The following is a 22728-nucleotide window of genomic DNA, read 5'->3' as shown; positions in this document are numbered from 1 at the left end:
CTAGAAGCCAGTTTTTAAGATGACATTTTGCTGACATATATGTTTAATCACTCAAATGATAGGGAGAGGAGTGTTATTTACTTATTTTTTTCTCCCTGTATGGGAGGATGTTAAATTTTAGCTACATCCTTTCTGGATCCATTATGAAGGAATTTTTTTTTTTTTAAACAAATGGGATTGTGTCCGATTTATTTGAAATTATACAGTAATTCTACACAGACATGACTTTGTCTCTAATGTTTACACAATTATTTAAGGCTCTGAAACAGAATATAAGCTGGAAAAAGAGTTTATTAGAAGCAATATAATAAAAGCATCACAATTCAGATCAGTCAGGGAAGTGGAGTCCTCTAGGGTCAGTTTTGTGGCGACCCTCCAGAGACTGGTTGAATAAGGTGGAGTTTGCCTACATTTTGGCTAAGCTAAGGTTCTCCTTTCTTTGGTAGGAATTGTCCAACAGACTTTGACCTGAGTAAACGTGGCATCTGGTTTCTTTGGTCACGGTGATCCCTTCATGGAAACGGCGCACCCCTCCCCCAAACGTGTGGATATCTAGGATGTACTGAGACAGGAGAAGGAAGCTGCCATTTGGAGGATGCAAATTCTCTCTCCCAGCTCAGGGAGTCTAGATGCGAAGAGAAGAAACAGAAAGAAGCGAAGGGATGAGGGAATTGTTTTGCTGCTACCCACCTGGCCCAGGAATCGGCTCAGGTGAAATTACATCTGCTGAGTGATTTCCAGCAGATTCAACAAGTTGGAGCATCGCTTCAGAACCAGATTCGTCCCACTCCTTGCCAGCACCAGGAGCAAATATCCCAGGCAGCCCTCCCAAGCCACCCCTCAGCAAGGTCCGAAGGATTTTTAAATCCCACCTGCAAGGGGCAGAGAAGCGGCGGAGCTGCAGAGTTTGAACCAGGCTCTTCCTCAATCCTCGTTGTTCCTCCTCCTGCTGCTCCTCCCCTTTCCCCTCCTCCCTTTCTTCCTCCCTCCTCCTCCCTCCCTTTCCCTCCCCCTCCCCTTCGCCTAGAGACTTAGGAAACCGGTCGGATATAGGCAGACATTGGCTGCAATAATTGGGTTTGAAATATTACAGCGTATCTCTGAACTCCTGTAGGTCTCTGATGCTCTCTTTCATTCTGGGGGACCTCGCCCCCCATTAGAACCACCGGATCACTTGGGAGACTCTCCCACCTCCCCCTTCCCAAGCTCCGTGCCTGAACAGGTTCCAGGGCTGGTGTGCCTAGACGTGGGTGCTGGTGAGCGTGTGTGTCCTCAATTCTCTCCTCAGCCCTTTCCAATTCCACGCGTCCTCCGCCCCACAACTGGAGCCGGCGGGATTGAGTTTGCTGGGGGAGGGGTATAGTGTAGACAGATCCCTGGCCTCATCACTCCTCAGGAGAGGTGAAGTCTCTCCTTCCAGGTCCTTGCAGGTTAGCATCTCTCCCTGGTTCCCAAGTTACTTTGTAGCGACCCAGCGATGTATCTGCGGACACCACTGTTTATCTCCGGCAACATGTAAGCACGCTGAGGGCCGGGACGTTTGAAGGCTCTTTTGTGCCTCCTATTGATGCCCCGCACAGTGCCAAGGAAAGAGTGGGCACTTAATACTTACCTGCTGAATGAATGAGTGGACGAATGAAGGAATGAGTGAGTGAATGAAGTTGTGGAAAACTCCCTCTGGTACCCGGGATTAGAAGGCAGCGTTCTTCTGGGGAAACCGAGTCAGGTCAGAGGGAGAAAGGAGACTCCCATGCGGACATATGCCTTCTCTGTGTGGTGTATGTACACATTTCCCTAGGACAGTGCTGGGATACAGGCATGATCTGAGACTGGATCGGTGGCTTCCAGGAGAGGACTGGACTGTAACGTAGAGGAGGCAGGTGTGTGTGTGTGTGTGTGTGTGTGTGTGTGTGTGTGTGTGTGTGTGTGTGTGTGTGTGTGTGTGTGTATCACTAGGTGTTGTTATTACACACTTCCTGTGGTATATTTATGACCACGGCGGCGATTTCCGGTAGCCGATACGAGCCACTTCTCTGTCGGTGCCTTTCCTTCCCTGAGCAGTGAATATCCTGCCGTTCCTTCTTCTTCTCTTCCTTCTTCCCTTTCTCCTCCTCCTCCTTCCCCTCCTCCTCCTCCTCTTCCTCGTCTTCCTCCTCCTCCTCTCCCGCCTCCCCCCTCATTTCCCGCCGCCGCCGAGGCTGCCTCCGCTGTCTGTGCCCCCCAGCGCCCCGGAGCCGCCCCAGCGCAGAAGGCAGAGGCAGAGGAGGCAGAGGCTGCAGCCCAGGAGCCCGGGCCACTGTGTCCCAGCCGAGGTGGAGGGGAGAGGAGGTGGAGGAGAGGCAGCTCACCCATCCCTCCCTCCCTCTTTCCTCTCCCCTCTCTCCTGCCTGCGGTCCTCACCCCCAAAGACCTCTCTCCTTTCCTGTCTTTCTTTCACGCGCACGCACGCAAACATAACCCACATCCCCGTCCCTCCACGTTCAGCCCTGCGATCTCAGGGTATTCCACAGCACCACCCCACTCCTGCCATCCTTCCTCTCCCCCTTTGGCCCTACACCCCCGATCCTGCATTCCTATGGACAAACACCTGCAGGTAGGTGAATCCTCTTGGTAGAAAAGGGAGAGGGGGAGCGATCTATGTATGTGTGTAGAATAAATGCGGTGGCTACTGTGGAGATAACCTCCCCTGGGAGAGAAGTGAGTGCGTCTGTGTGCTCTTTGTGTGGAATAGGTAAGAGATGGGGTGGTCGGGGCCAGGGGCTGCTGGAGAGAAGGGGGATTGTGTTGTTTTCTGCCTCTTCTGGGTCCTGCCCCTTCTCGTGGGTTGTGGGTGTTTAAATGAATGGGCTGAACCCTGCTATTGTCTCCTGTTACTCGGGCGAGAGGTTAGGGAAAGAGGAAGAACCCTTCCACGACAGGTTGATGGGTTTGGAGGGTTGGAAGTTGAACACCCTAGGGGAGGAGTGATTCAGAGTGAGAGTTGTGGATTTGGACAGATTCTCAGAGGAATATTCCCAGTATTAATCTAGCACTACTTTTCCCTAAGGCACTAAAACAAACGTGTGTGTGTGTGTGTGTGTGTGTGTGTGTGTGTGTTGCGCTCGTGTTGCTTTCCTACTCTTTCTCCTCCAACTGGAAGGGAGAGGAGGGAAATGTTATCCCTCTTGTAGCCTTCTAGTTTTTCCAGGGCTGTAATTCTGGCGGAGATGGAGACAGTTCTGGCCTCGTTGTGTTTGGACGTGTGTGTGTGTGTGTGTGTGTGTGTGTGTGTGTGTGTGTGTGTGTTTTGGCAACAGGGGGAGCGGGGGTGGGGGGGGGGGGAGAGAATGCTGATGAGATTGGGATGCGTCCGTTTGTGAGTATGTGTGTCTCTTCCCTGCTGTATTTATTGTTTCTAACGGAGGAGGAAAGGAAGGAGGACGAGGAGGAGGAGGGCTGTTTTCCCCCTTTATCTGAGGCTGCGCACAGTGACTTCTGTTTGATATCAAATTCATCAAGAAATGTATTCCCCTGGGCAGAATGAGGTTGGTTGACAGAAATTAAACCAAATATACAAGAATTGATTTCAGGTTATTTTCGATTCTAGAAGATGAAAATAGCTACGATTTTTAATTTTGTTTTGTTTAAAAAGTACAACAGTTTGTTTTTGCAAAGCATGGCAATAAAGTTTTGCTTTTCTCTCAGCCCCATTACGATGAGAAAAATAGTATCTTCCACCTTTTAAATAAACCATTATCGGAACAGTTGATTAGGTGCAAGAGGCAGGAGTGTATAGAGTTCAGGCCTCAAGAACAGAAGGACCTGTGTTCAACTCTCAAATGTCACATACTTACTGGCTCTGTGACCCTGGGCAAATCAATTAACCTCTTGGTGGCTAAAGCTCTCCTTTTTTAAGAAAAAAAAGGATTTTAAATTGCTACAGGAGTTCCTTACTTGGAACTCACCATACTAAGGAAATCACAGGTCCAGATTTGGAATGTTTTTCCTTTTTCTTGCATACACCAATCCTTTCTCCTGGGATCTTTTTCTTTTTGCATATATACACATAAGTAAGTGCTTAATAAATATTATTGACTGACTGTTCACAATAACATCTCAAGTTATATAATGCTTTAAGGTTTGTAAGATCTTCGCTTTTTCTCACAACTCTGTAGATAATGCAGGCTGGTATTATTTTCACTTTACATATGAGGAAATTGAATCCTGTTTAAGTGACTTGCCAGTGGGTCACACAGCTATGAGAGTCAGAATTCGAAATCAGGTCTCCTGCTTTTATTTGAGTGTAATGCTTTTCTCACTATATCATATGAACACTCAAGTTGTTGGGATAGTTATGGGTATAATCTTTTTTTTTTTTTTTAATTGTGCTTAGGAGCAGCTAGGTGGAGCAGTGAATAGTGAGCATCAGCCCTGGAGTCAGGAGAACCTTAGTTCAAATCCAGCCTCAGATACTTGACACTTACTGTGTGACCTTGGGCATGTCACTTAATCTCAATTGACTTGCCACCCCCCCTCCAAAAAAATGTGCTTAAAATAATGATTTAGTTTTAACAGAAATTGTCTTATGAACTATTGCAGAATTGTGCTTATAGGATATTCAGAGTGATGCATTAAATTGAATGGAGAGAATCCATTTAAAAATTCAGACTTTAAAATGCTTCTATAACTCTATCAGTATTTGAATCTCTTCACTTCTGGAGCTTAAGATAAAGTTCTCCAGTAACAGGAGAACTGGTGTTGGCTTAAGGTGAAGCCTGTTAAGTAAGTCTAAAATACTGTGTAAGATTTTTTTTAAAAAAACATCATAATGTATAATTGTAGTTCTAATTGCCCAATTGCAAAAATGTGAGGGTTTTCTACTAAGCCATTGCCATCTAGAGCTGGGGGTGCAGAAAAATATTTTTAAGCAGAACAGTATTCTTTACATTTTCAGAAAGTAGAAATTCTTTGTCAGAAGATAATACTTCTTTAGATTTTAATATGCTGTTGCTTTTAATCTAAATGTATCATACTTTTGTAACTAATGAAAGTTGTGCTGTCCAGAAAGAAGATTGTTCTGAATTCAAAAATAGTCATTTAAACAGATCTGTTATCAGAGATTAAATTACTAGCTTTTTGCCACCCTTCCTTTCCATTAACTTAATGTTGCAGCATTAAGTATAACTTTGTCACATGCTTAAAGTAATAATAACAAGAGCTAGCATTTATATAGCGCTTATTATGTGCTGGGCACTGTACTCAGCCCTTTACAATTGTTATCTTATCTGATCCTCACAGTAATTTTGGGAGGTAGATACTACCCTCATTTTACAGTTGGGGAAACTGAGGCAAACAGGTTAGCTGTTTTAACTCTTGTCTTTCTGATTCCCGGTTCAGTGCTGTATCTGCTGGGTCTCATAGCTGCTAGTCTAATACAAATAAGTATACTGTGCTTATTTTTTCTTATAGTAGAATCAGATTTTTAAAAGTGTTTTTTTTTAATGTTTTTCAAAAATTGCTGTCGTTTCCTAAAGAGAACCCTTTCTTACAACAGAGAGGCACAATGAGTCATGTACTGAACTTGGTGTCAAGAAGCCCTGGATTCGTATCCTTTCTCTGAAATTTTTTTGGCTGTGTGGCACCGAGCAGTCACTAAACCTCTCAGTGCTTCAGTTTGTTCACCTATAAATTGAAGAGAATGTCTGTTGTACCTACTTCAAAGGTTTGTGGTGAGGTTCAAATGAGATAATGTACAATGTAAAGTGTTTTACAAACTTTAAAATGCTATATAAATGTTAACTATTGTTACATTGTTAAAATTAAGCAAAACAGCTGACACAATGACTTTGTGGATAATATAGTCCTCATTCCACACCAGTTTCCACCATATCTTTGCTGAGAGGAGAGGGAGATATTTCATTAAACAGTCCTCTGGCGTCACAAACTGGTCATTTCATTGTTTTCAGTCCTGATGTCTTTAGGGTTGTTTTCCTTTATGTTATTATGGTCGTTGTGTACAGTGTTCTCTTGGTTTGACTTATTTTGATCATATCAGTTCTTAAAAGTCTTTCTAAGTTTCTCTGAGTCCTTCACATTCATTATTTCTTAAATGTAATATTCCACTATATTTACATATCACAGTCTGTTTTGCTGCTTCACAAGAAATAGACACCCATCTCATTTCCATTTGCTTCTACAAAAAGTACTGCTATTCTGTCACTGATCTCCCTGGGGTATATGCCCAATAATAGGATTATAAAAGGTAAAATAATTCCAAAATTATCTCAGAATTCTTTGAATTCATTCATTTAAAGGTACCCAGTAAAAAGAACCATTACGGGTTTTTTGGGCAGATATACCCCCCACTGTATATTAATACATTGATTTTCTGGTTTATAAATGAGCGTCTTATGCATCAGTCTTCCAGGACCTGACCACCATGTGGAGTACTGACAAAGGTAAATTTCTAAAACAGATTATAGATCATAGTGGTACCCCATCGCTGCAGCCACAACTGAGGTAGGGCCAATTTTTAGTAGACCACATTGACCTACCTTACTGTCTTTTTCTTCCTTCCTTCTTTTCTTCCTTTCTCTCTTTCTCTTTCTGTTTCTTGCTTTCTTCTTTCCTGTTAAATTTCATCCCATCTAATGAATACCATTCTAAGAGTGCTGTACAGTCAATATGTGAACATGAGGGACACACATCACATCTTTCACATTGACAGTACAATTTGACTCAAAAAATAAATAACGCAAGCACCTCTTTAGAGATGATACCAGGGCCTATTAGCAGTTTTTAAAATTCTCATCCCTGTGTGCATAAGAAAAACCTAAAAATGCACTGGAAGCCCCAGAGCTGTTAAATCCAATATATGTCCAATAGAATTGGAAATTGCTTCCTTAGTAAACTCTGGGTTGAAGTATCTTTAGTCAACAGGCACATTTGGGTTGAAAGGAAGAGTGAGTCTCTTGTGGTATAAGTCATTCCCGTTAATTGGGCTAAAGAAGACATGATTCTTTTCTCAAGAAAGTCTGCTTTTGTACCCAGTTTTCTTCCAGTCCTTTTGGAGAAGACTGTGCAGGAGTTCTCACAGGCTGCCACTGTCTTGACTCCTGGATCTGGAGAGATTTGTGAAGGATGTTTTCATACATTTCAGAAACATCTTGGCTAAAGAAAGGTGACAAGGTACAGAACATATGAAAGAACAGCCCCCAACCGCTACCAGTGGTTATATATAATGGTTATAGTATAAGGTTGTTTTCTCACTACTTCAGGAACCAAATACTCAGGGGTGCCACAGAAGGTAGATGGTTGTGGCAATCCAAGAGAATGTTCTCGGGTTTCAAGTCCTTGTAAATGATTTTCAGATAATGAAGGTAACCAGTAGCATTGGCCACCTCAGCAGCATAGAATTGAGCTCCAGGTTCTAGGAAACTGCTACCGTTGTGTGTGGAAGAAAAGCTCCACTCCATTGATGTAGTCTAGAACAAAATAGAGCATTTCTGAAGTCCAAAAGGAGTCATCAGACACCTTGGTCTGTAAGTTCTTGCTTCTGAGAAGGGAAATCGACCAACTCCACATACAGAACTGAAAGAGAAGAATTTTTGCCTTTTTTTCCTTTTACATGTAAAAATCTTTTACATCATAGCATTAGAGAAGTCCAAATAGGACATATTATTTGATCTGACTGTATTAGCTGATTTCTGATTAGATAGCCATAGGGAAGGTAGGCAATGAAAGTTGCTGAAGGCTTACCATGTATCTTGGCAATAAGACTTAAAAGTCCCAAAGTTCCTTTTAACGGCAAGCACTAGGCCACATTGCTTACTATTTAGTCTTTCCACTAGGGCTTCAGTTTATTAGCTCTTTGAAGTGTTATAAAAGGTAAATTAACAAACTAAGTTTGCTTATTTATATATTTGAGAAGCCATACACAATAGTGATGATAAAATTTAACAGATATCTTGTAATCTCAACATTAACAAAATCTGATCTGAATGAAGGATGCATCGTACAAAGTACTATTTGTAGCTTAAGAAATTTTTTGAGAGGCACCATAATTAATCCTTATTTGGTCATACTGAATGCCTAGTCTGTTATCTGCTTGGTGGTGCTATACAGACCATTTGTTTTTTTAAATTTAATTAGCTAATTTTTAGTGTTATGATAAACGTTATTATGAAACAACTCTCACGGCACCTTTTTGTCTTTTGATTTCCATTGGCCAGCTGCTGTTTGTTAATTCAGCATGTAATTATTTCTCTTTGAGTTTGAAATTATTTTTTTCTGCACCTTTTTAATCTTGTGGCAAAGAAGTGCTGTTCCCAGTAATCCACGGGGCTTGTACAATGAAATTTTGTTTAATGTGTGAGCTTATGGTATATTAACTACGCAGTGACTGACTTTTCAGGAATACTAATGACAGCTACAGTTACTAAGCTTTAAAATGAGCTGACTTTGTTGGCATCTTTAATGTTTGATAATTATCAATGCAGCATTATTAAAGCCAGCGTAAAATGTCCACTTCATGTTAACTGGACACTTTAAATGGCTAGCATTGCTGTTAATTGTAAACAAATGAAAAGTTGGAGAATAAAATAGTGTGGTATTCTACATAAGGATGATAGCTTAGGAGCCTCATTTTTCACCATTCCATAACGTTGGCATGACTTAACTAGGAAAGATTGTTGCCCTTAATGGGCTTCTGCTGTTCTGAATCTAAGAATTGTGGGCAGTGATCTCCATTGTGATCTTTATTTTACGTTGGTTTAAGTAGAGTAGTAGCACTTAAACAACTGCTCCGAAATGCTTCCCATAAGAAATACAGAGTTCGGTCTTGGATTAGTATTCAGCTACCAGATGTGTGAAATTGGCTTCAGAGAAGTGTTTCCTCTTAAATGTTGTCATTTTGTTGCCTTTTTTTTTTGGAAATAAAATAGATGAGCTGAAGGTTGGAGAGCAGCCATTTATTTTAAACAGATTTTTTTTTTTTGACAGATCATGTTTGTAAAGAAACCTGTTTGAAATATTTACATAAAACACAGAAGTCCGTGACAACTGGAAGCTTTACCCCACTGGAAAAAAAATCCATAGGACAATAGTGATTAATTTTCATTGATAGGTACTTCTTGACCTTGATTCTCATTTGTTGATTTATGACTTTTATTTAGTAGCATGATTGGAAAACTCTTTTGCAAGACTGAAATCAAAATCTACAATCTACCAATGCTCTAGTTGGTTTCCTAGGTAACAAATATACTGCAGAGATTTCATAATGAGACCCTAGGTTGGTTAGTTATAATGAAAATTTGGTGGTTTGATAAGGCTAAGTCGACAATTTAAGTAAGAGGTCAAGAAATGAAAAAAATTGAAAAATGTACATTTTAGGGTCTTTAAATCTAATGTGAAGGAAGTTTAGTACAAGTGTCTAGAGAAAGAAAAAATATACAGAAGTATTCAAATCATTTAGTTTGAAGAGTACTATTTAAATCACTAGAAAAAATATACTTCCTATTAGTACATTAACAATCTGTCTATTAACAAGGAGGATCATAGACTTTGAGCTGGAAGGCTATTTAGTTCAATCCCCTTCCTCCATATCCTCCCAAACCCATGAATGATGTGGCTTAAGATGTTCATAGATACACTCCAGGGGTCCTAGCAGTTTTACAAAAGCAGTAAACCAACCAGCTTATTGTGGTGCTTGTGAACTGACAATACCCCTCATGATTAAAAATAATTTTTTTAATGTCATCATTCTCATTAAGGAGCTTGTTTTCAGAGTATTCTGTTAATTGAGGATATTGTTATGTGGTATCCCTGCTACAACTGTAACAATATACTACCAACCTCATTGATGACGATTTGCTCAGTGTTCTCTCCTGTGTATGGACGAGTTTTTGCATCAGTGAACAATTCCTTGGCCTTATTTGTTCATTTTACTTGATTTTCCTCCAACTCTAGCTGAATACATTTCTTGATGCCATTGAATTTCCATTAGTAGAGGCAGGGAGGTAGTATAGTGATAGAATGCTGGTTTTGGAGTCAGGATGACTTGAGTTCAGATTTTGCTTCATATACTTCCTAGGTGGGCAAGTTGCTTAATCTGTCAGTCTCCGTTTTGCCATCCATGAAATGGGGATAATAACAGCACTTACCTTGCAGGTTTGTTGTGGGCATAAAGTAAAATAAAATTTGTATTGTGTTTTGCAAATGTTAAAGCAGTGTATGAATGCTAGCTATTTTTATGCTCCATTTCAGTTTTGTTTCAATTTGACAAACATTTATTAGATGCCTACTACATACGAAGGCACTGTGCTAGGTTTGGGGAACATGGATGAGCAGGGTTCCCTCCCGTTAAGGATTAGCAGGTGTAAGAAGTGTACAAAAATAACTGAAACAATTAGAACATATATATATATATTATATTTAGTTAAGTACAGTGATAACATAATTGGGGAGGCAAGATAATTGAGTCACAGGAGCAGGACGGTAGCAGCTGTTGTCAATGGCTGTAGTGACTGAATACAGCAGCTTCTTTTACTAGGCAGCAGTGTAAAGGAAGTAGATTAAATCCTAGAGTTTGTTCTTTTGAGTTGATATTTAGGCTGCTCCATTCAGTGGAAGAAACAGGGAAAGTCAAAGTTGTTCAGGTAACCAGACAGACAATGCTCATTTACAAAGAGGTGTCACCTGCTTTCTTTGCTCCATGGTATAATGGATCAGCCTGAACACCTGCTCTGAGGTCTGGCTTTTATTTACTGCCTAAAGAGAGGGGCTGACTACCTCATTAAGACTGTTGGCTACAGCCTCATCTCCCTGATGGTGGCAAACACGTAAAGAAAAACAAACAGTGGAAGAGGGATCACTGGAGTCATAGAGGAGAGTTTGCTTCTTGAAAGAAAGAAAAGAGTTTTAACAGGTAGAGATACAGAAGAAATCTCTTCCAGTCATGCACATAAATGCAAAGGAGGTATACTAAGTTATCTTTGTGCTTCCTAAATGCGTGTTGATTGGTGGATAAAAAAAATGCAAAGGACATGGAGAGGCCTGGATATGATGTAGGAACAAGAGTGACTACATTAGTTTGGCTGGAATGCAGGGTTTATAAATGAAAATAAGTAGCAAATAAGAAAAGAGACCTGTGTTACAGCTAAATAATAGAGGGCTTTATGCTCAGCATGTTTGTATTTATTTGTTAGGCAAAGGGGAGCCACTGGAGGTTTTTAAGAAAGGCAGTGAATGATCAAATCTCTGCATGAAGAACATTATTTTGGAAACTGTAGAAAGGGTGAAATTGAGTAGGGAACACAGGAGATCATGATGATAATTTAGAGGAGAAGCAAAGTCAGTCAATAAGCCTTTAGTTGGTGCCTACTATGTGCCAGGATGTGAACTAGGCAGGGCCATATTAGGAGTTGAAAGGAGCAAATCAGTGGGAGAGGTATGAAATTGACAAAGATAATAGTGATAGTAATTCACAATTCTGTAGCACTCTTAAAGATTACAAAGTACTTTCCAATGTTTTTATATAGAGTTCATATAGGGAGAGGTTGGTTGTGTGGTATATTGGATGAAGAACCAGGAAGAACCTGTTTTGATTTGGTACCTACTGGCCATGTGACTCTAGGAAAGTCATGGTAATCTCTCAATGACCCAGGCAACTCTCTAAGACTATAAAATAAAAGACAAAAAAGTTTAGACCTGCTTTAGTAGAGGAAGTTCCTTACCAGAGCTTCCTATAATCCAGTAAAATCATAGGTGCAGTCTTTATCTTTTTGTATGCTTTATATAAAAGAACTCCAAGTTTACAAAGCAATAACCCAACAAGGCAGGTATTATTGTACCTATTTTATAGATGAGGAAATTGACTCAGAGAGCTTAAGCAACTTGTCCATAGAACATAGCTGGTAAATATGAGTGAGAACTCAAACCTAAATTTTGCATATCAAAATCTGTGCTCTTCTGACTACTCTGTATGTCTCCCTGACCATTGACTGGTATAAGGGTTAGTTGGGAGAGATAAGTCAAATGAAAAGAAGAGTTAAGGTATTGAAGCTGATTGACTTGTAAAAATGATGGTGCCATTGATAACTAAAGAAGTTAGGAGAAAGGACAAGTTTAAGAGGAAAGATGAATTAGTTTGTTCTACATTGAGCTGAGGGTGAGACATTAAGGTATTTAATCGATAATGGAATATACAAGCCTGAATCTCTGAAGATTGACACTGCAGTGTAGGCGTGGAGGTCACCTGATTAGAGCAAATAAATGAAACCATGGGTAGGGATGAGATGCTAAAGGGACAGGGTGTAGTGGGAGAAGAGAGGGAGCTGAAGACAGAGCCATTAAAGACATCCAACCCTAGGAAGTCAAGGGAAAATGATGAATCTGAGAAGGATCAGTGACAGGAAGGAAAACAAGGAAAGAATAGGGAAAAGCTGGGGAGGAGAGATGTTCAGTAGTGTTGAATTCTACACAAAGGTTAGAGAAGGATAACTAAAAAAGCCACATTGGATTTGGGCAATTTATATATATTTTAAAATATTCATCCATTTCACTAAGATTATCAAATTTATGGGCATACAGTTGGGCAAAGTAATTTCTTTTTATTTTATTTTTTATTTTTTAACATTTTTTAAATTTTAACATTTTGTTTTCAGTGTTCTACAGTCACTTCCGTATATCTTAGATTTTTTTCCCCTCCCTCCTCCTCCTTCCTCCCTCCCTCCCTACTCCCTCCCTGAGACGGCATGCAATCTTATATAGTTTCTACACATGCATTCCTATTAAATAAATTTTCACCTTAGTCATATTGAATAGAAGAATTAAAATGAATGGGAGAAACCATAAAACAAAACAAAACATAATACAAAAGTAAATAGCCTGCTTCATTCTGTGATCCAATTCCATAGTTCTTTCTTTGGATGTGGAAGGCATTTTGCCTCAAAAGTCCATTGGGAATTTTTAGATCCTTGCATTGCTATGAAGGATTAAATCTACTGGAAAACTTCCTTGCACACCGTTGTTGTTGCTGTGTACAAAGTTCTCCTGGTTCTGTTCACTTCATATAAGTCTTTCCAGGCCTCTTTGAAATCTAGAAAACTGTAAAATTCTAAAAGTAGGGTTCTTTTCTGGTGTTCTGTCATTCTTCAGTATTTACTACACTGCTCTGTAGTAATACTCTAGGATTCTTGAAGCTAACATTTATATAGGACTTTATAACTCACCCTGTTTAAAAACTGAACTAATCTTTCCTCTCAATCCTTCCCTTTTCTTATCATAACCTAAGGGGTCATCCTTGATTTCCTTATTCTCTCACACCAATCCCTCCCCACTCATATCTAATCTATTGCCAAGCACTGTAGATTGCAGTTTTGTAACCTCTCTCAAATATGCCTCTTTCTCTACTTTGCCACTACCCTGAAGACTCTCCTCACCTCACACATGGACTATTATAGTAGCTTGCTGGTTGGTCTGCCTGATGCAAGTTTTTCCCCACTTCAGTCCATTCTCCACTCAGCTGCCAAAGTGATCTGCCTAAAGTGCAAGTCTGACCACGTCACTCTCCCCACCCCTGCTCAGTAAACTTCATTGTCTCTTTATCACCTCTAGGATCAAATAGAAAATTCTCTATTTAACACTAAAAGACTTAATCTTCCTTCCTTCTCCACCTTACCCAGTTTCTTCTACCTTCTACCTTGTTACATACATGTTTTATGACACTGGCTTTCTTGCTGTTTCTTAAACAAGACATTACATCTTCTCATTCCAGGATTTTTTGCTAACTGTGCTCTGTGCCTGGAATTTTCTCCCTCCTCGTCTCTGCTTCATGACTTCTTTCAAGTCCCAGCTAAAACTCCTATTCTATAAGATACCTTTCCCTATTCCCCCTTAAATATAGTGCCTCTGTAGATCTTCTCCAATTTATACTGTGTATGTCCTGTATGTGGTTGTTTGCATATTTTCTCTTCCATTAGACTGTGAGCTCCTTGAGATTAGGGACTGTCTTTTACCTTTCTTTACATCTACAGCATTTAACACAGTGCCCGACACATAGTAGGTGCTTAATGAATGTTTATTGACCAACTTTAAGGTTTGCAAAACACTTTAAGGTTAATCTCGTTTAATCATTATAACAGCCCTGGGAGGTTGGTGCTATTGTTATCATTTTATAGATGGAGAAACTGAGAGTTATAACAAGTTTTTCCCTTATTTTCATGCATAGCAATACAGGATTGAGCACACTCTCACTCCTGGATTCCTACCCTCAAAAATATTTCCTCATAATTACTTGTAAGTCATTGGGAATACATGATCTATCTTCCAGTCTACTGGTGGTTCATCTTAAAAGTGGGTTAATATTGGGTCCAATGTAGTCCAGGCTCTTTTCTTTACAACTGGATTACTGTAAAAAAGAAAAAAGCTCTTTTAGATGAACTCCCTGATGCTAACTTTTGTATTTTGTTATTGTTGTTGCTTGGTCATTTTCAGTTGTGTTTGACTCCATTTAGGGTTTTCTTGGCAAAGATACTGAAGTGGTTTGCCATTTCCTTCTTCAGCTCATTTTACAGATGAAGCAACTGAGGCAAACAGAGTAAAGTGACTTGCCCAGGGTCACGTAGCTAGTAAGTGTCTGAGGCCACATTTGAACTCATGAAGATGAGTCTCCTGGACCCAGCACTCCATCCATTGCTCCACCTAGTTGCCCTAACTTTTGTATTATGTTTTCATTACATAACTACCTTGCTTCAGAAATGACACAGTTTGTCCTGTTATAAAAGTATCTGGTCAATATCAAGCTCTTCACTTTGGTCTTAAGGGTGGTATTTGTTTCAGTTATTTTACTTTGCCTTGTCTATTGCTGGGCAATTTTTGGGGGGGTCCTTACTAGCTACTGTTAATAAATAAGCCAGCACAGGTGATGGACAGTCAGGGAAACCGAAGTTTATTTATTTCCTCAGGAGAATAACACATCCCAGCAGCAGTTGATAGAAACCTGTGTCTGATAATTTGGCAGATGACATTTCAATAACAAAAAGATGTATTCCTTTCAGCAGTTGGGCCTGCATCATTCAAAGAGCTAGTAAATGGGAACGGTTCTTATTGCAACAAAAGAGGAGGCTTAAATTATCACCGAGGAGAGATTTCATCCTTTTGAACCATAGTCATTTACACTAGACCAAGGAAAACAGTGCCTTCTTTATTTGGTCAACAGGGTAAAGAGAAGGGGACAGCTTCTTTGAACTATTAAAAACCTCTGAGTTCCCTTTTGTAAAATGATTAGCAGGAAGAGAAATATTGAGACATTTTGTTTTAAGAGGATCACATTTAGCTCTCAGAATCCTCTTTCAACACTAAGAAGTACCTCTTGCTTGTTGTACCAGACTCTTCCTTCTCTTATTAACATTACAGTGGTTTTCCTCAAAAATAAAAATCGGCCTTTTTTTTTTAAGATGCCTCTCAACTCAAACTTCTAGGAAGCATTTTGCATATTGATTATTCCCTTTTGTGTATTTTCATAACAAATTCTCTGTAACATATGTTTTGGTGATCCTATGCATATAAATTTTCCTCTGATAAGATTATAATCTCCTTGAAGAAGGGGACTTTGGTACATGTTTTTTTTTTTTATTCCACAAGGTAGTAATATTTGATTTAAATTGGGTCCCAAAAAATTATATTTGAGACTCTGCTGGGGCAGCTATTTATTAACTAGGGTGAAAATTACTAAAATAAATGGGTTAATCAGTAATGTCAAAGTTCATTTAAAATTCAGAAAAAACTTCTGAATTACTTCTTTCAATACAGATCAACCATTTTAATAGATAGAAATCAGTTTTAAGTATTTTTTAATATCTGTGAACCTAGACTACATAAAGTATGGGTAATTTGCTGATCATGGGATGAATTTCTATGATGAGAGTTCCCTGTATCTGATGAAATCGCAGAATTGCCATCCTCCTAAAAAGAAACCATGTGATACTATTAATAACAAAAAATATGTGTAAAGTACTTTCACGGTGAGGTTTGCATTTATTATTTCATTTTATTGACATGTGTAAATTTAATAAGGCATATTGAAACACACCCTGTCTCTTGGCTCCTCCTTCCCATTCTCAGCTTGTTCTAAGTGACTTCTCTTCCTTGCTCTGAGGTAGGTGTTATCCCCATTTTACAGTTGAGGAAACTGAGGTTGGGAGAGGTTAAATGATTTGCCCATGGACAACATAGCTAGTTTGCTCAAAGATGAACTTAAGTCTTGCTGTCTCCTGACGCAGAGCTCTATCCACTGTAGTACCTGGTGGCCTCTAAGTAACCTGTGGTATAAGTATATAATGCATTATCACGCTATCTTATTTTGGGACAGCTATTATTTTTGGAGGTAATAAAATCAGAAATTATAATGTAAGTCAGTGAGAAAGTATGATTCAATTTCCAAAAGTAGTATGTACAAACATCCTTTAAAGCACTCTATTACCTAAAGTGAATTACAGCTATATCTCATCTAAGTTCCAATGCATTTGGTAAAATACTATTATTATAGAGTAGTTATTGGTTCCCATGGAAACAAGGTCATAAATGGGGAATTAGCCAAATGAAGGTGCCAGGGGTTTCTCTTTGCTTGCATATTCACTTAATGAATGAACATTTAAGTGCTGACTATGTATCAGGTACCATATGCTAGGTCCTGAGGATTAAAAAAAAAACAATCTTTACCTTCATCAAGCTTACATTCTATCTAGGGAAATAACATGTACATGTCTAAGTAAATACATAACTATATACAAAGTAAAGGCTGGGGGAGGAGGAAAACAGGGAAGGTTGTTGTTATTCATCTGTTTTTTAGGGGGCATCCTCTTTGTGATTCTATTTGGGATTTTCTTGTCGAAGATGCTAGGATGGTTTGCCATTTCCTTCTTCAGCTCATTTTACAAATTCTGAAACTGAGGCAAACAGAGTAAAGTGACTTGTTCAGGCCCACACAGCTATTAAGTGTCTTAGGCCAGATTTGAACTCAGGAAGATGAGTCTTCCCGACTTCAGGCCCAGCACCTTATTCACTGTGCTACTTAGTTGCCCTGTGCCACCTAGCTCCTATGTGTGTTTGCATATACATATATATGTGGCAGAACTCAAAAAATGGGAAAATTGAAAGTCAACCTACTAAACTCAGGATGTGGTAAAAATAAGAGTCTTTTCTCTAGAATATTCACCCCATGCTAAGGGTCCCTTATATATTTTATGTTTGTGAGTATTTTGAAAATACATGAGATTTTGTTATTTTGTTGTAGAAGAAATCTGAATGTTAGATCAAATTTGTTCTCTCCCCCCTCCCATGCTTTAAATGATTGAAAGTTCAGGTTCTTTCTACTTAACTATATTGGCAAACCAATATCTTTTCCAAAAAATCTCTTGGACAGTATGGTCCACGAGGTCACAAACAGACACATATATATGTATACATATATACATTTGTGAGTATCCATATTGCATATATATATATACACATATATGTGTGTGTATTTACATGTTTATGGTGATACACTCAGTATGGTCATCCCTATCTAGGATTTATGAAAAGCATTTATTTTGAAAAGAATATGACAATTGTGTTTGATCATTAATTTTTACAATAAAACACCATCAAAATTTAGGTGGACACGTATGTTTTGCACTAGATTTGAAGTTGTTGCCTAGTGTCTTCCTAGTCCTTTATGCTATGAAATGAATGGGAAGACCTTTAAGAGAGCATCTATACCCCTGGATGAAATTTTATAAATATTTAAATTCAATAAATAAGGTAAAGTTAATATTTTAACTAGTGAGATTTAGAGACATTCTATTAGGAAAGGAAAACATAGACTTAAGAAATACAATCATTGCTCATGAGATTGCTTCTCTGAATCTAGAGACACTGTAGGCTGATGTTCCCCTTTTCATTCCCAGGCTTATGCCAGTTTATTAGACCAGATCCAACTAATGCTGATAGAATATAGAGCTGGAAGGGAAATAAGAGATGATCTAGTCTTAATGGAAGAAGATGGTTCACAGAAGCTATTTGGCCAAACTCATGCAGCTACCAAATGACAAGAGCCCACCCTACCTCTCAGCCAAACTCTTAGGAGAACTTTATAGCAGAGATATTCTTTTCAGGCATTTGAGGGTTGAAAATTCAACCTTGTTCATATTAGCTTGGGTTTACAATAAGTGTGCATTTTTATTAGCACTAAAACTCAAGTATTTCTTTGGGCTTTAGATAATTGTAGTCAAACGTTTGTCTGACACTTCTGAAAGGACATATTTGGTTGATGTTTTCTGAAAAAGTGTGACATGATAGTGCTGAGTAACTCAACTTGTATCTGTTCGGACATTAGTCAAAGTTTCTGTACCTGAAAGATGAAAGTATTATACTAAGACACTGGATTGTGTCACTTTTACTTTTCATACTCTACTAAGTGACATTTTTCTCCTTGATGACTGTTCCTTAATGGCTTTAAATAGGGATTAATATAGTGAGCATCTGTGTTTCCAATGGAAAATTACTGTTTTGAGGATGGTAAGAGAGGGCATGAATATCCCTCTGGTATTTTTTCATCAGAAATCCACTTTATTGGTTGAGTCTCATAAATGCTTTGGTAGTATGCAGTTAGTTAAATAATTCACTCTGAAGTGTAGCCCACTCAGATCAGGTCATGGAAAAGTAAAGACTGACTACTAGTGCATTCACAAAGGCTGTCTGGCAAGGAAAAATTAAGAAACCTAGGTTCTTTTCCGCATTCCTATCGGAATAATGAGCAGAATTCATTATGTCAAGCCCTGCAAGGACGTGTATACTAAAGCTGCTACATACGATGAAAGAACATTGTTGGAACCAAGAAAAAAGATAATTTGCATGGAAGATAGTTATTCAACAAGGCCTTAATTTACTAGAAACATTCTACAATTTAATTGAGTACTTTTAAATATACTGCATCTGCTTTAATAGGCTGCATTTGCTACTTGCATATGTACAGTGTCATCAGGGTAGTTAAAATTTGATTCAGTCTAGCTGGAAGCCAAGGTGAAATAACAGTTCAAAGCCATGCCATAAAGATATACATTATTGAACATTTGAGAGTTGTTTTGGACATCAAACAGTTTCCCGTTGGCTGGTTAATACCATAAAGCAGACTGTCTCTTATTTTCCCCCATTTTTCCACTAGATTCTTCTCACCATTTTCTCACTTTTATTTGGCCCTGCTAGCCACTAGTTAAACTATACTGCTGTATTTGCTCGATTCAGATTCTTATAGGTGATTGAGCAGCATGTAACTTGTGCTAAATAAACAAACATAGCCTTCATCTCTGGTTAACAAGGGAGCAAAATTCATTAAAACAGGAAGAAGGCACTGCCTAATTGAATACTTTAATAATATAGTTGAATCCGTATAGTTTTGAAATAACCAGAGATTTAAGAAATACAGAGATACAGGAAAATGAGATAAAATAGGTATATTTTACTACTTGCACATATAATATATGCATACAATATTATATATATAATATACTATATCATATAATAATTATATTACATATTAGAATTATATATACAATATATAATTACACATAAATGACACATAATTTATGTAGTTACAGAACTAAATCTTTCACATCTCTATGTATATAGAGTAAATAATAATAATAATAAAGAGGAGCTTTATAACATGGCAATGATTGCCAAAAGAGAAGATTATAGATTCTCCAATCCCTGACACATTTCAAAATAAATAGATGAATACCTGTCACATGTTGTAGCGATTCTAGGTAAAAGACTGGATTAGGGTTAATAAGCAAAGAAATTTAACAAAGCATTATTTAGTGCCTAGTGAGTTGTTAAGTGTCTAATGCATGCAGTTCATTTTGTTAGACAATAATGATACAGAGAAAAAATTGACAGTCACTTCCCCTCAAGGAGTTTATAATCTAGTGGGTTGGAAGAGATTTATATAGAGCTAATAACAATAAAAAAGCTAGAGTAAAAATTTAGTGCAATGGAGAGGACAGAGTAGTCAAAGAGATTAGAAAAAAAGATTACTTCTACTTAAGGGGATCAGGTAATAATATCAAGTTTGGATTCTGTCAAAGGGCTGCACTTGAGGACCTAGAGGGCCACGTGTTGCCTTGAGGTTGCAGATTCCCCACCCCTGGAAGAAAGATGGGTTCAAATACTAACTTAGGCACTGCCTACAAGACCACGGGTGAGTCAGTCAATCATCAAGCATTTATGAAGTACCTGTCATGGGCAGGGCCCTGTGCTAAGTGCTGGGGATACAAAGAAAGACAAACAAACAAAAGAAAACAAAAACTTATTCCTTGTTCTCAAGGAGCTCATGGTATCATGGGAGAGACAACATGCAAATAACATATATACAGCCTAAATTAGAGATAATCAAAAGAGGGAAGGCACTGACATTAAAGGGTGTTGGGAAGGCTTCTTGTAGAAGGTGACAGTTTAGTGGAGAGTTCAAGGAAGTCAAGGAAGCCAGATGAAGAGGGAGAGAATTCCAGGCATGGGCAACAACAGCCAATGAAAATGCCTGGAGTTGGGAGATGGAGTGTTTTATGAGAGCTGTGACAAGGATGTCAGTGTCCCTAGATTGGCTCGGTGGGAGAAGTGTTGATGAGACTAAGGTGTAAGAAGGCTGGAAAGGTAGGAGGAAGCCATGCTATGAAACTCTTTCCTCATAAAATCAAGATAATAACCTGTAGCACTTACCTCCAAGGGTTGTCGAGATATTATAATATGAAGTGCTATATAAATGTTAGCAATTATTATTATCAAAGAGCACGTCATCAGGAAAGGAGAGCTTCAGCTACACTTTAGAAGAAGAGAGAGTACAGCAGGGAGAGATGGGGTGGGAGCTTGTGCTAGTGATGTGGGATGATCTTTACAAATGTACAGAGGTGGGAAAAGGTAGAATGAGAAATGAGGATAGTAATCTGGTTTAACTGGCTGTGTTCAAATTGTATCGTTCTGTCCCCTTGATTCCTCCTGCCTCCTTTAGTTAGTACAGTAAGCTTGTAAGTGTTATAAAGTAACAATAGCAGGAAGTGAGATTGACCTAGAAGTCACTTACAGCTTCTGTCATAGATCAAAGGAAGGTAACAGTTACTTGCAAGCATACATTAACTAAAAATCACACCCTGATATTGTGCGCTAAATCAGGGGAAGCCAGCCAGTCCTGGCTGTCAGGCAGGCCCCTTTGGTCCTATTAACTACTCATAGTTTGTAAGCCTCTGATAAACATCCACAGTCAGATCTGCAGAACAGATGTTGCTGATAACTTTGAGATGATGTGGATATGTTAATGAACTAACCCTGAAGTCTTACTGATTATCTTGAGTTGATATGGTTATGTTAATAAGGTGGCATAGATAAGAGTTAGTCTGGCTCCCCACTGAAACCTATAAAAATGAGACCCCAAAGTCCTGCTCAGGGAACATGCTGCAGGGAACTCCCAACCAATGGTTATGTAAGTGATTCTCTCTGCTTCTCCCCCATTCTTCCCGCTTTCCCTCACCACCCTATTTTCCATTCCATTCCTGTACCCCCCCCCCCACCCTGTGGCATTTGTCGCTATATTTTCTGTGCAGTTTGTACTTGTGTGCTTTATTAAAATGTGATTGAAGTATTACTCCTTGCTGCCATTGTGGTCTTTCCCATTGAATATTCAAAGAATCAGGTGTGTCTGCCCCATTTAATAATTCCATAAATTAATTAGCAATTCACTGGAATGTGGGTAAAGTGTATGAAAGTAAGACAAGAAAGATAATTTGGAACTAGATTCTTAGGGGATATATATATAAACTTGAGTCTGTATTATATTCATTTGGCAACAGGGAGCCATTGAAATTCTGAACAAGAGAATAACAGGGTCAGACGTATGCATTAGGAAGATTATTTTGGCAGCTTTGTGAAGGATAAATTATAGAGGAGAGAGGCTAAAGGCAGATAAACCCGCAAGGAAGCCATAACAGTAATCCAGATAGAGATAATAAGAGTTTGGGATGGGGGGGTGGCAGTGAGTAGAAAGGAGGGATGGATGAGAGTAACATTTTTGAGGTGAAATTGACAGGACTTATTGGATTGGGTGGAGGAAGTCTGGAGTTTGAGAGAGGGGAGCTTCACAGATGGCTCCAAGGTTTTTAGCCTGGGTGCCTAGAAAATTAGTGGTGCCATCAACAGAAGTCACAAAATTAAGAGGAAAAGACAGTTCCAAGGAGAAAGTGATAGATTCAGTTTTGTACATATTGAGTGTAAGATGCCCAATAGCACATTCATGTAAAGATGAGTAGCAGACAGTAGAAAATGTGAGACTGGAACTCAGGGAAATTCAAGACTAGAAATGATGATTTGGTACTCATATACACAGAGGTGATCATTGAAGCCATGGGATTTTTTCTAAGACTTAGTAACACTGAGACCCGAGGGCTCCCAGAGAATTAACTACAGAAAGAATGACAAAGGTAGCTATATGTGTGTAGGTGTGTGTGTGTGTATTTGTGTGTGTATATGTATGTATATATGTTTGTGTATATATATATTTATATATAACCTTCTCTCCCACAAATTATTCATCCTGGGTACATTTATTATTTTCTCCTCCCCAATCCCTTAATTTGTGCCCTTCTCCCATTAATCAGAATACTTTGAGAGAGGTGTGACCAGTGGACCTCTCACATCTTGGAAGGGTGGTCTCTGTGATAA

The 22728-nt window shown here is 38.9% G+C and overlaps 1 protein-coding gene, 1 long non-coding RNA gene and 1 pseudogene across 4 annotated transcripts in view; 1 reads left to right on the top strand and 2 right to left on the bottom strand.

The window, feature by feature from the left end:
• Positions 1–273: 273 nt before the first annotated feature.
• LOC140497285 (uncharacterized) lies at positions 274–961 on the bottom strand. Its single transcript, XR_011964601.1, has 2 exons — positions 873–961; positions 274–625 (listed from the first exon to the last, which is right to left on the bottom strand). It is a non-coding gene; the product is annotated as an uncharacterized lncRNA (long non-coding RNA).
• The window catches only part of KIAA1958 (KIAA1958 ortholog), a 257702-nt gene continuing 235591 nt past the window's right edge, over positions 618–22728 (top strand). For 2 of the 3 annotated variants that reach the window (XM_072598051.1, XM_072598049.1), the window contains exon 1: positions 1972–2593. The gene's annotated coding sequence lies outside the window, so the exon portion shown is untranslated. Of the gene's footprint in view, positions 2594–22728 lie in introns of all 3 variants that reach the window. The other variant, XM_072598052.1, reaches the window with a different exon arrangement.
• Positions 6705–7563, bottom strand: LOC140532248 (serine/threonine-protein kinase Sgk2-like; annotated as a pseudogene).

This window comes from Notamacropus eugenii, chromosome 3 (genome assembly GCF_028372415.1).
Source record: "Notamacropus eugenii isolate mMacEug1 chromosome 3, mMacEug1.pri_v2, whole genome shotgun sequence".
Lineage (NCBI taxonomy): Eukaryota > Metazoa > Chordata > Mammalia > Diprotodontia > Macropodidae > Notamacropus > Notamacropus eugenii.
Note: the sequence above shows the minus strand (reverse complement) of the source record. Positions and strands in the feature narration are given on the sequence as shown.